This window comes from Benincasa hispida, chromosome 5 (genome assembly GCF_009727055.1).
Source record: "Benincasa hispida cultivar B227 chromosome 5, ASM972705v1, whole genome shotgun sequence".
Classification (NCBI taxonomy): domain Eukaryota; kingdom Viridiplantae; phylum Streptophyta; class Magnoliopsida; order Cucurbitales; family Cucurbitaceae; genus Benincasa; species Benincasa hispida.
Window position 1 is genome coordinate 12,356,515 of NC_052353.1, and position 12,540 is coordinate 12,369,054.

Consider the following 12,540-nt stretch of genomic DNA (forward strand, 5'->3'; position numbering starts at 1 on the left):
GAGGAGAAACAGAACCTTGTTGAACATGGTTCGTTCGATGATGAGTTATGCTTCCTTACCAGACTCGTTTTGGGGTTTCGTAGTGGAGACTGTGGTATGCATACTCAACTATGTTCTTTTCTAGAGTGTTGCGAGAACACCTTTAGAAAACTGGAACGAGCGTAAAGCTAGTTTACGTCACTTTCGCATATGGGGTTGCCCAGCACGTGTGCTTGAGGAAAATCCCAAGAACTTGGAATCAGGGTCGAGGTTGTGCCTCTTGTAGGCTACCACAAAGGTACACGAGGGGGTTACTTTTATGATCTGTTCGAAAACAGAGTGTTTGTTTCCATGAACGCTACTTTCCTGGAGGAAGATCATATTAGGGAGCACAGTCCACGTAGTAAAGTCATGTTAGTGAGGTTTCCAACAAAACTACTAAAACTTCAACAAGAGTTATTGAAAGACCTGCTTCATTAGCCAAAGTTGTTGATGATAGTTCATCTGGTAGGTCGGTTCCACCTCAAGAGTTAAGGGAACCTTGACGCAGTGGGAGGGTTACGAACCCGCCTGATCACTATCTGGGTTTCACGAAAATCCTAGCTATGGTGGCAGATGGCGACGTTGAGGATCCGTTGTCTTATCAAAAGGCAATGGAGGATGTTGACCAGGATGAGTGTGTCAAACCCATGAATCTCGAGATAGAGTCGATGTACTTCAACTCAGTACGAGATCTTGTAGATCAACCTGATGGGGTAAGACCTATAGGTTGTAAATGGATCTACAAGCACAAACGGGGTGCTGATGGGAAGGTGCAAACCTTCAAAGCTCGACTACAAGGAGACTTTCTCACCTATTTCCATGTTAAGGTCGATCGCATCCTCCTATCCATTGCCGCTTATTATAATTATGAGATTTGGCAAATGGACGACAAGATGGCTTTTCTGAATGGCAATCTTGAAGAGACCATTTACATGGTGTAACTCGAAAGATTCATTGCCCAAGGTCAAGAGCAAAAAGTTTTCAAACTGAATCGGTCCATTTATGGGATGAAACAGGCATCTCAATCTTGGAATATTCGGTTTGAACTGCGATCAAATCGTATGGCTTTAACCAAAACCTTGATGAACCTTGTGTCTATAAGAAGATCGTCAACAATTCAGTAGCTTTCTTAGTGTTGTATGTAGACGATATACTACTTATTGGGAATGATGTAGGTCTACTGACTGCAGTTAAGAACTGGCTACCGACCCAATTCCAAATGAAAAATTTGGAAGAGGCTCAGTTTGTTTTGGGTATACAGATCTTTCAGGATCGTAAAAACAAAGTGCTAGCGCTGTCTCAGGCATCGTATATTGATAAGATCTTACTCAAGTACTCGATGTAGAACTTCAAAAGGGGCCTATTACCATTCAGCATGGAGTCACTTTATCTAAGGACATGTGTCTTAAGACGCCTTAAGAGGTTGAGGAGATGAGACGGGTCTCATATGCATTTGTCGTTGGCAGTTTGATGTATGCGATGCTCTGCACTAGGCCAGACATCTGCTATGCTGTGGGAATAGTCAATAGGTATCAGGCTAACCCAGGCTAAGGTCACTGAACCGCAGTTAAGAAGATTCTCAAGTATCTTCGGAGAACGAGGGACTATATGCTTGTGTATGGATCTAGGGATTTGATCCTTACTGGATACACAGATTCTGACATTCGAACTGATAAGGACTCACTTCAGGGTCAGTTTTACTCTTAACGGAGGAGTTGTGATGTGGGAGAGCACTAAGCAGGGGGCATCGCCGACTCCACGATGGAGGCCGAGTACGTAGCGGCTTGTGAAGCTGCTAAGAAGGCCTTCTAACTCAGGAAGTTCTTGACAGAGCTAGAAGTTGTTCCAGATATGTCTAGGCCCATCACCCTCTATTGTGACAATAGTGGTGCTGTGGCGAACTCCAAAGATCTCATGAGTCATAGGCGAGGCAAACACATAGAGCAGAAGTATCATCCGATCCGCGAGATAGGGCATGGATGAGACGTGATTGTCACGAAGATCGCCTCGGAGCAAAACGTTGCTGACCTATTTACGAAGGCTCTCACCGCTATAGTATTTGAGGGTCATCTTCAGAGCATTGGTTTATGGGATCGCCCGCAGCTAGACTTGGGCAAGTGGGAGATTTTATTGTACTGGGTGTTTAACACGATCGTATACACACGCGCTTCTTTCTAAACAATCACATAGGATTTGCTAAACGATTGTCTAGCTAATTTCTAAACGATCGCATACCCGAGCGATTACTAAACGATCGTCTATACGATCGCAACCTATTTACTAAACAATCAAGCATTGTCTATACGATAGGCTGATAGCGGGCAAAAATGCACGTTATTACAGTACTAAGTTATTAAACAATGCAGGTTTGTGTTGATAAAATATATAAAATTGCGTCCAAAAAGCATTAAGTTCATGACATTGCGGTCGCATGCGCTCATCGCATGAAAACAGTTAACTTTGTATTTTTATGCAGAATATGCATTGTCGCAAGATGGAAAATGCGATCATAAGAAATCAATGGTTGAGCGCAGGGTTACCGCAAGGCTTTGCGGTGATTTGTGCTCGCAAATATCTGCTTAAGAAGGATTGCTGCATAGAGTCGGCGCAACTTGGTGGGCGCATCTGGGTGAAAAGCATAATAAATCACGATGAGACAGAAAGCTGATGACGGTCAAATTCGAATTAAGTTGATAAGCCGCTAACGAACTATTGTAGTGAGTACAATCAGCTTTTTGGTGAAAAATATTCGGCGCATCAGATAGAGAATTAATGCCATCCCATCAGTGCAATCATAAGGGAGAAGACGCTTTTCACCCTAAAGCTCTATAAATATCGAAGGCAACCTTCAGTAAAGAAGTTCGGATAGTTAGAGAATTTTCCCTTAGATAGAATAGCCTTGTTCTTAGATTGTCTTTTATTTAAGGCGGAAGTGAGAGAAGCGTGATTGTGTCGAGAGATCGTTCCGGTGAACTTGGAAGAGTGTTGGAAGCGTCGAGTTTAGAGAGAGGGCAAGCTCCTGCGGAAGTAGGAATATCTTTTGAACAAAATATAGTTGACAGTATAAACGCCTTGGGAAGTAAGGGATTGCTACCAGGCTCTCTATCCTTATCTTCCATTGTCATTTTGCACTTAAAATTATCTATTGAAATGGAATTTACTTCTTTATATTTTTTCACTCTCTGTTTATTACTCATGAATAGCTAAATTTGCCGAATGGGTTGAGAAGCACTTAGTTAGCATAACTGGAGATCTTCATTCTATGTGATTATCTTGTATTATGTATGCATCATTCGTCCATTAGAGATACTCGGGAGGGTAGTCTAAGGATAGAATCTAGGCTTGAAAAAGTCAGGTTAGAATCTAGGCTTGGGAGAGTCAGATTAGAACGCATAATCAAGAGATAGGAGCTTAGGAATAAACACTGTTTGCTATTAACGCATCACATGCATCCTAGAGATAGGTTATGATTGTGTGCAGTCACCTTGTCGTTGTGTGCATCTTGCATCATCGCATAGACAAAAAATAGAGACTTAGGAATAAGCTCTATGGACAATATCGCATTCATCACATGCATCCTAGAACTAGGAGCACGACATTTGCATTGGAAAATGATTTGCTGTCGCATGAGTGTAGCATGATCGCATAGTTTGACGCATTCCCGAGAAACGCTAGCTAAAGACCTTCTCAACCCGTTCCTCCACATATGCAGTGTATCTACCACATAATCGATCTTTTCTCAAATCCACCGCATACTTTTTATACCGTAAACAACAACCCAAAAACAACTCTTTGATTGATTGGTTACTGCAAAGTCTTCTTAAAAAATTATCACCGCATACCATTTTCCCTAGTCCCTGAGTTCGACCCTGGACTTACCAGGAAACTCAGAGGGATTTATACTTGGATTCCACTGAGAAAACTTGTTGCTCAATGCATTTCCATCACCGCATTTCATTCCATTATTTCATCACACAAAATAACGCATCATAGGCCCGATATTCTCCCACTTGCTTAGTCATGGTATACAATCTTCGTTTCCTCCTTCCCTCTACCAAATCCAACAGAGCCTACACCTCCTGGATTCTCACACCTAGAATACCGAGGATTCTAAGTGGTGGTGTCATCCCCATTGTTGTGTTCATGTGGAGGCCGTTCGTGGGTAGACGACCGTGATTTGGTGAACAATTGCTTGGACTTTCCAGCGAGAGTGAGAGGAGCAGTCCATTGTTCGAGAGCGAGTTTTTGGTGAAGAAGAGTTCTTCAACTGGTACGTGTTTTTGCTCTCTTCTTGTTGTTTAATTGTTAAAAACATGCCGGTAATTTGTTGTATATTGCATAACTGTTTGTTAGATTGTAAATGTGTTAATTTTGTCATAATGAGTTTGGAACGATCCGCTTTCACTTAGGAGTACTCTTGTATAAGGGTTCCTTCATAGAAGTAGTTTGGTGTTTGTTTTAGGACATGGTTATGCTTTTGATCCCCTACCCGATCGTATTTGGGATACTTACTTTGATTAGTCCCTTTAGTATGATTTAAGAGGACATGCTTAAGGTTTTATTTTGTTTGGTGTTTGTTTTAGAACATGGTTGTGTGATTGTGATAACTCTAAAAAAGAGCTATAATTCCTAGCTTAATTTAGGCTCGTAAATGAATTTTTAATGTTAATTATCCTATTTTGTAGATGTTGAGTGCTCAAGGGGTAGAACTGAGCATTTGGAATAAAACGGGGTTAATTTGAAGCAATTTGGAGGTAATTTAAGCATCCTAGCTTCAAAGGAGGAGAAATGACTAAAATGTCCCTGATTGGAGCGTCACAACCCTAGTGCAATGGAGTGCCACCAACGTGCACGCGCAAGGCAGCATCGCACCAGAAGCTCCACTCTACTCCAACTTTAGGGGATTGTGTCGAGAAGAGAGTTGTAACACTCTCAAGTGCGTTGCAACGCTACATCTAATTTCTATGTAAGTTTTTCTTCAATTTAGGTCAAAAAAAGATTCCGATTTTGATGGAGGCTGAGGAGTAACTCCTAGTTCTTCCTTTTCCTTTATCTTTTCAGCATCTTTAGGTTAGATTTTCATTTAATTTTGGGTTTTAATCGATAGATCAAATTTTCTTCTTGAATTTGTGTATGAATTTATGAGGTAATTCCTATCTAATTTCTTAGAGTAAGAGTTTCTATGTTTAATTCTTGAGATTTCTTTAATTAGATTTAATGTGCTTCATTCTATGATTTCTTTGAATCTTGATCTAAATTAGATTTGCGTTTATGTGTTGGATTGACAACCTTATCACAAATTCGCCTTGATAGTGGTAGACAACTCATCATATTACGCTGATTATGCGCCCTAATTATTAATTAAAGCATAAACCCTAATTAAACTACAAACCTTAAATCCTAATTGGGTTCGATAAATTAAGACTAAACACATGCACATTAAATTTTAGGGTTCCATTGTATGCTTAATTAACTTGGAAAGCCTAATTAATTAACCAATTTTCTTTGAACCTAATTAAATCAAGCAATCTAAGATTCAAGTCCAACCTATAAAACCTAGATACAAGATTCAACTAATTGTTACATTGTGACTAGAGCATAGACGAATGTAAGGAAAATGCGCGAGTCCTAAATCAATTAACTATAACATACATTCAAGGGTATGAGCATCAATCCATTCAAGAACATACCTTAATAATTAAAATGGATTCAAAGAGGCATAATTACCATATGAAATTTATACAGGATAATCCTCAAAGAAACTATATAGGGTCTAGTCCCAAGAACAAGAAAAGAACTACTTACCTCAACATCTCCATAGACAAAGAAAGAAGAGAGAAGGATCTCCAATCCATAATTACAACCCAAAATCCTAACATCCTAAGCTAAGATGTGAAAAAGGAAGAAAAATCGAGCTAGGGGTTGTCTTCCTCACTTTTTTCTCCATAAAAATTACCTTAAAAATAGAGGGACCTTTTATTGTTGTAGGCTGAACATAGCTAAGTCGTAGAGGAGTGTAGCTACGTTGGCTTTTTCTAGTCGTAGCGTCATGTAGGGTGCTGCTAAGCCTTGCCCTCCAAAACACGTGCGCGCGCTAGCCTTGCCATTTCGTCAAAGTCTGGAGTGTTGCAATTTTTTAATGCAGTGTCGCAACGTTGTGTGAAATGCATGCTACTGCCTTCTAGCGTAATTTATTTGGATTTTTTCAATTTTAATTTATTTTGAAAAATTGAAATTAAAATTGGGAGATTTGGTTTTATTTTGTAATTTGGAGAAGAAATTGGAATTAAATAGATTGAATTGAGATAATCGATTTAGAATTTATTTTCCCAAAAAGGATTTGGGATTTCAAATGCAAAAAGATTGTGGATTTGAAACTAAAAAAGGAGATGGAAAAAGAAAGAGTTGTATATATTTATTAGTTGTGGGTAAAGTTAAATAAGAGTTAAAAAGAAGAAAAAAAATTAAATAAAATTTTGCTTTCCCTCCTCCTACGCGCGTGTTACGGAAGAAAAAGAAGAAGAAGAAGTCTTCACGAAGGCATTCAACATCCCTCCCGAGCCCTAGCTGTCCCCTAGCCGCCACCGGATTTTCTTCCAGCCCTAGCCGCCACCGGATTTTCTTCCAGCCCTAGCCGCTCGCTCCAACGCTGCCATCTCTGTCGAAGTTGCCGAGCCCAGTCGCCAGTCTTCTTCTCCAAGTCGCGCATTTCACCTGCTTCGGTCCCTAACCTCAGACGCCGACTAGCCGCCTGAAGTTTTTCCGTGCCTCTCCCTTTCCGGTCGTTCGGCGAGGAGCCCAGTCATCCCCGTCATTCATCCCAGCCATCTGCAACGCGCCCCGTTGCTAGCTGCTGGTCCGCACCAGTGCTCTGCCACCGTCCCGTGCCGCTGGTCTCCGTCGCAAGAGGTCTTCATCGGATCTGTTCAAGCAACCACTGATTTCTCGTTGGAATTGGTATTTTGAGTAAGTACTTGGTGCTTTGTGGGTTTCCTTGCAAAATCCTGAATACCATTAAATTGCAAGTTAATTGGAGATAAAGCCATTATGTTTGGATTTCTAGATTCAAGTTTGGAAGTCATAAGCTACTGTCCAGCTAAGTTAAAAGGGTGATTTTTGCAGATTAATAGTGGAGGTGGTTTGATTTTGAAGTTTCGAACTGGTTTCGGGTAAACCGCTTGTTGGGTGGAATTATTTAGATTGAGATTTGGATTTCAGATTTTTTTAAATTTAATTTTGTATTTATTATTTTAGGCCTTGTTTTAAGGTCTTGTTTGACAGGAGAAGATAAGTTTGTTTGGATTTTTTTTTTTAATTTAAATTTTGAGGTAAGTAATCACTATTAGAATCATCCTCATGCCTGGCGATAAAAATTAAGGATAGTTATGTTGGTTCTAAGACTTATACGAGCATGTGATATATATGTTTGAAGCATGTTATATGTATGAGTATGATTTAGTTTTTTTTTTTTTTTACAATATATATTAATAGGACGATTGAACATGGGCCTAAATTCTAAGGTAAGTGGCATTACTACTAGAATGATATGTGTGAAAGTGACGGACGTCTAGGGGAAAGGTAAAAGAGTGAGCCCAAGTAAGAGAAATCTTTAGGTCCAACTATTATAATGTTACCGTTCGTATTGCATTTATTTGACATAAATGCTTAGCCTTACCTAGTGGTCGTGTTACTTACTGAGTATTTTGTACTAATTCTTTTTCATGTTTCTTTTTTAGGAAAAGGTAAAGGCACATTGGTGAATGATAGACAAAATCCGTGATCGAGCCATTAGGACAAGTCATATGCTTCCGCTCAAGTTTCTAGGATTTTATGTTTTAAAATTTCTAGTCTTGGAGATTTGAATTCGAAGTTTTGGTATTTGTGTTTTAGACTTTTAAAAACATTTTCTAGTTTTTTTTTTATTGTTTTAAGGGTATCCTACCAAATGAATTTCAGATATGTAGTTTTAATAAAGTTTATTATTTTATGCAATTTTTTTTTTATTTTACTAAGTCATAAAAAAGGATGTCAATTTGAATTGCATGCATGCATGTTTATAGTAACAACTTAGTTTAAGTCCTAGGGAGTCGGGTCGTTACATATTATCATGTAAACTTGTGGCTAAGTTTGTATTATTTTATTTTGTTTTCAATGATAGAGTTGGAAATGTGTATCATCACTTGTAATTTTAGTTTCAAATATAAATTGATTAGTTGACTCTTAATTTTTTTTCAAAAGATTATTATATTTTAAATTTTATAATAGCTTTATATATTAAATTGAATATAATTTTTAATTAATCAAATACTTTTTCGACGTTTTTTATAATGTCCAGTAAATCAGAGTTTTAAAACAAGTAACTTCAAAGTTATAGTGGCATGATATATTAATTTTAACAACACTTGAATATGTTGCAATAGTATTAAAACGTAAATTCTAGAGACACATTTTCAACGTCACTGTATAAAAGAAATAGTTACGAATAATATGTTCCTAAAAGTATGTATTTAGTAATGCCTACGTGTTAGTAAAAGTAGACTTTTAGCATTGCACAATAAATATGTCACTAAAACCTTAAGCTACATGGCTATAACGACATTCTTAATAATGCGGGTCTCCACGTTGCTAATACTTTTAATAGTGCTTTTTGACCATAAACAACGCATTTTGTACATTACTAGAAAGTGATTTTTTTGAAGTGGGTATTTAAATGTTTCATTTAACCATCACTATAGTAATTTAATTTGTAATTAACTTACAGAAACAAATAGTGGGAATTCAACATCCAATAATAGTATAAACGTTCTTTTAGTAAATAGTGGTAGGGTGGCTCTTGAGTGCTAACCCATCAATTAAATTCAAACTTATATTATTAAATTTTGACGGTTAACAATGACATATGTAATATAGAACATCGAATAAATAAAAATATTATTTTTAGTGGCTAAGAAATAAGACAATATTAATTGTATCACATAACATTCTTATCAATGTCCTAAATAATATTTCACTAATTTTTCAGCAACAAACACATTTTCTCTTAACCAAAATGAGTATGAAATGGTTCAACTAACCTAACAAATATATTATCAACTTCAAACTTAGAAGTTTGATCTCCCTCATCAATATTGTCGAAAAAACCCCTCCATGTTAAGTTGCTCTTCTCTATCATATTTTCTTGTTTAAGCAGATAATTAGGATGTGTTTGCAATACTTCTACTTTAAACATTTTTCTTAATAATTTCAATAAATAATTTTATATCTCACCTTTTTCAAAAGTGCTATATATACCAAAATTTTCAAAAGTTATTCTACCAATTGTAATTGTGTTTGTTATATATATATATATATATATATATATTTACCAAAATTTGAAAAATGTCAGTCAATCTTTATAAAGTTATTTTGGATAATAATCCATCACAACATTATTTCTTTAAATAAATAATTTATAAGTTAATCCAATTTTGTAAGATACTCTTTATTTGTTAAGATTCTTTATAAGTACACTTTTGACCATCTAAAATTGCTCAATAAGGTATACAAAACATTATTTAACTTACTATTTTCCTCCAAACGGAAATTGATTTTGTTAATTTATTATAATTATCATTATTTTTTGAAGTTATTCCAAATAATATTTACAAGTGTTAAAGCGGAACATAGAACTATTTCAATTTCAGGTGAGATTCACATATATATTAATAAAGGGAGTTTTTAAATAAAGAAAAATGAACCAAGTTATTTACTAATATAGCATAATATCACAATCTATTATTGATAAACGGCGATAGAAATCTATTAGTGTGTGATAGATGTCTATCACATTCTAATTACCCTATTAATAAACTATTTAAATAAATTTAGAGATATTTGAGCCACACTTCTTGCAAATAGCAATTTAAGTAATAATGTTTTGTTCAAACTTGCTTTAAGCCACTTGTTGCACATTATGAGGTGTGGACGTGCGTGTTGGTCTCATAATGAGAAATTTAAGGAATGAATTTTATGGGATTGAGAGAAATAGTCATTCAAATGTTGTAGGAATGGCTATTTTTTTTTAGACAAACAAATGATGATTTAACTTCAACCTTTGATTGAATCTTTGACAAATATAGTAAATAAAAGTTGGAAGAGAATTTTCAACACAATTTCGATTTTCTTCTCCCATATAAAGAGGGTTGAATGAATTTGCATATTCATTCAAATTTCTAAGTTAGCAATTATAAACGAAAAGGAGATTAGAGTAAGTAAAAGGCGTAGAAATGATTGGATTGAGATCAAACATCGTAGCATTATTATCTTTGTTGTTATTGTTTGTATCTACAACTAAAGGTCAATCCATTTTTGATGTTACTAATTATGGTGCCAAACCTAATACTGATATTACTCAGGTAAGTATATGTATAATTAATAAAAAAAATAAATTTATATAGAAATTTTAATTTGATGAAATAATTCAACTTACAGGCCTTAGAAAATGCATGGAAGGAAGCATGTGCATCGACCACTCCAAGTAAATTGTTGATTCCAAAAGGAGTTTACCAATTAAGTGAGTCTAGGCTCATAGGTCCTTGCAAGAGTGTTCCTATTGAGGTTCAAGTCGAAGGGACATTAGAAGCTCCTCTCCATCCAAAAGGAGAGGGATTGGTTATTTTCCGATATATTGATCAACTAACATTGTCAGACACTGGAGTTTTTGATGGTAAAGGAAAAATAGGTTGGGAAAAGAATGATTGCCATAAAAATAAAGAATGTACCAAACTTCCAATGGTAAAATCTCTAATTATATATATATTAACTTATATTTTTCCCCAATTGATATATAATTTAAAAACACATAATTTCAATTGTCTTCAACTCATAGTTTTTTTTCTCTCTTTTTTTTGTTTAAACGTTTCAGAATTTGAAGTTCAGTTTCGTCACCAATTCAATAGTGAAGGACATTACTTCCTTGGATAGTAAGAATTTCCATATCAATCTTTTGGGTTGCAAGAATTTTACTTTTCAACACGTGACAATTATTGCACGGACCATAGCCCCAACACCGATGGGATTCACATAAGTAGCTCAGAAGAGATTACCATTCTTGATTCAAAAATCGCAACTAGGGATGATTGTGTGTCTATTGGAGACAGCAACAAGCATGTAACTATTACTAGTGTAACTTGCGGACCAGGACATGGCATTAGCATAGGAAGCTTAGGCAAGTACACCAAGGAAAAAGATGTGATGGGAGTTACCGTGAAAGCATGCAAAATAATCAATACTTCAAATGGTGTTAGGATCAAAACATGGCCAGATTCTGCTGTCGCATTCGCAGCCTTTGATATTCATTTCGAAGATATTGAAATGGTTAACGTTAGTAATCCTGTCATTATAGACCAAGAATATTGTCCATATAATCAATGCAACCGAAAGGCATGTATTGAAATTATTCCTCTAATTCATTTTAAACTTGGTTACTTCAAGAAATATTCTTTTTCTCCTTTAAAGAAAAGTGCAAACTTGAGGTATAATCATATCAATACTTTTTTTGGTATGTTTTAGGTTCCATCAAAAATTAAGATCAGCAACGTCAGTATCAAAAATATCAGAGGCACTTCAGCTACTCCGGTCGCAGTCAAACTTCTTTGTAGCAAAAGTATACCATGTGAAGGTGTAGAAGTTGCTGATATTGACCTAACTTACAGTGGAAGTCGAGGACCGATTACATCTCAATGTGCTAATGTCAATCCCACCGTTTCTGGAAAGCAAAACCCACGTATATGTGCTGAACCTGCTCCTGTTGATGCTCCATTAACAGATTAATCTTTTCAACAATGACACAAGTCAGTAAAACCATATGTGAAGTTTATCATATCTCTATTTCACAACATTTTTGTTTTACTTCTAACATTCCATAGGTTTGCTTCATTTAATAATGCATGCTGTTGAGTATGTACCTTTTTCCTCTTTCAGTTTATTTTGAAATACATTTTAATGAGAAGTTCAATCATAAATTTCTACCTTAAACTGTAGATTCTATCAATCTCAACCTTAGACCTAATTAAGTGAGTCATATTATTTATTTTCAATGTTTTAATAAATATAACATTAGATAAGAATTCCACTTTCAGCGACGTTATACTCTTAAATTCGAAAAGTTCCGTTTAACTCTATTGAGCTTTAAAATTGTTTCCTAAAATTACACTAAAGAGTTTTTCTCTAAGATGATGAAAATTATTGTTACTACTCATGTGTAAAAATTAATTTCTGATTGATGTTGTAAATGATGCGAAGAATATATCTTCTTTTGTTATTAGCAATGCTATATATGTGGGAAGAATGATATTTAGCAATGATATTAATCTATTAGATAGTTGAAATAAAGTTGTACATATTATAATACATGCCTTTGAATTTTTACATGTTAGCTCTCACGAATTAGTTTTTAAAACAATTTTAAAGTTGAAAATTAAGAAAATTATAATAGGTGGCAAAATTGGTTATTACCAATTTACCAATATGCTATCACAC

At 35.6% G+C, this 12,540-nt stretch overlaps 1 pseudogene; it reads left to right on the forward strand.

Moving 5' to 3' along the window:
- The first annotated feature begins 10,286 nt into the window (after positions 1-10,286).
- On the forward strand, positions 10,287-11,841 carry LOC120078661 (annotated as a pseudogene).
- The last annotated feature ends 699 nt before the right edge of the window (positions 11,842-12,540 follow it).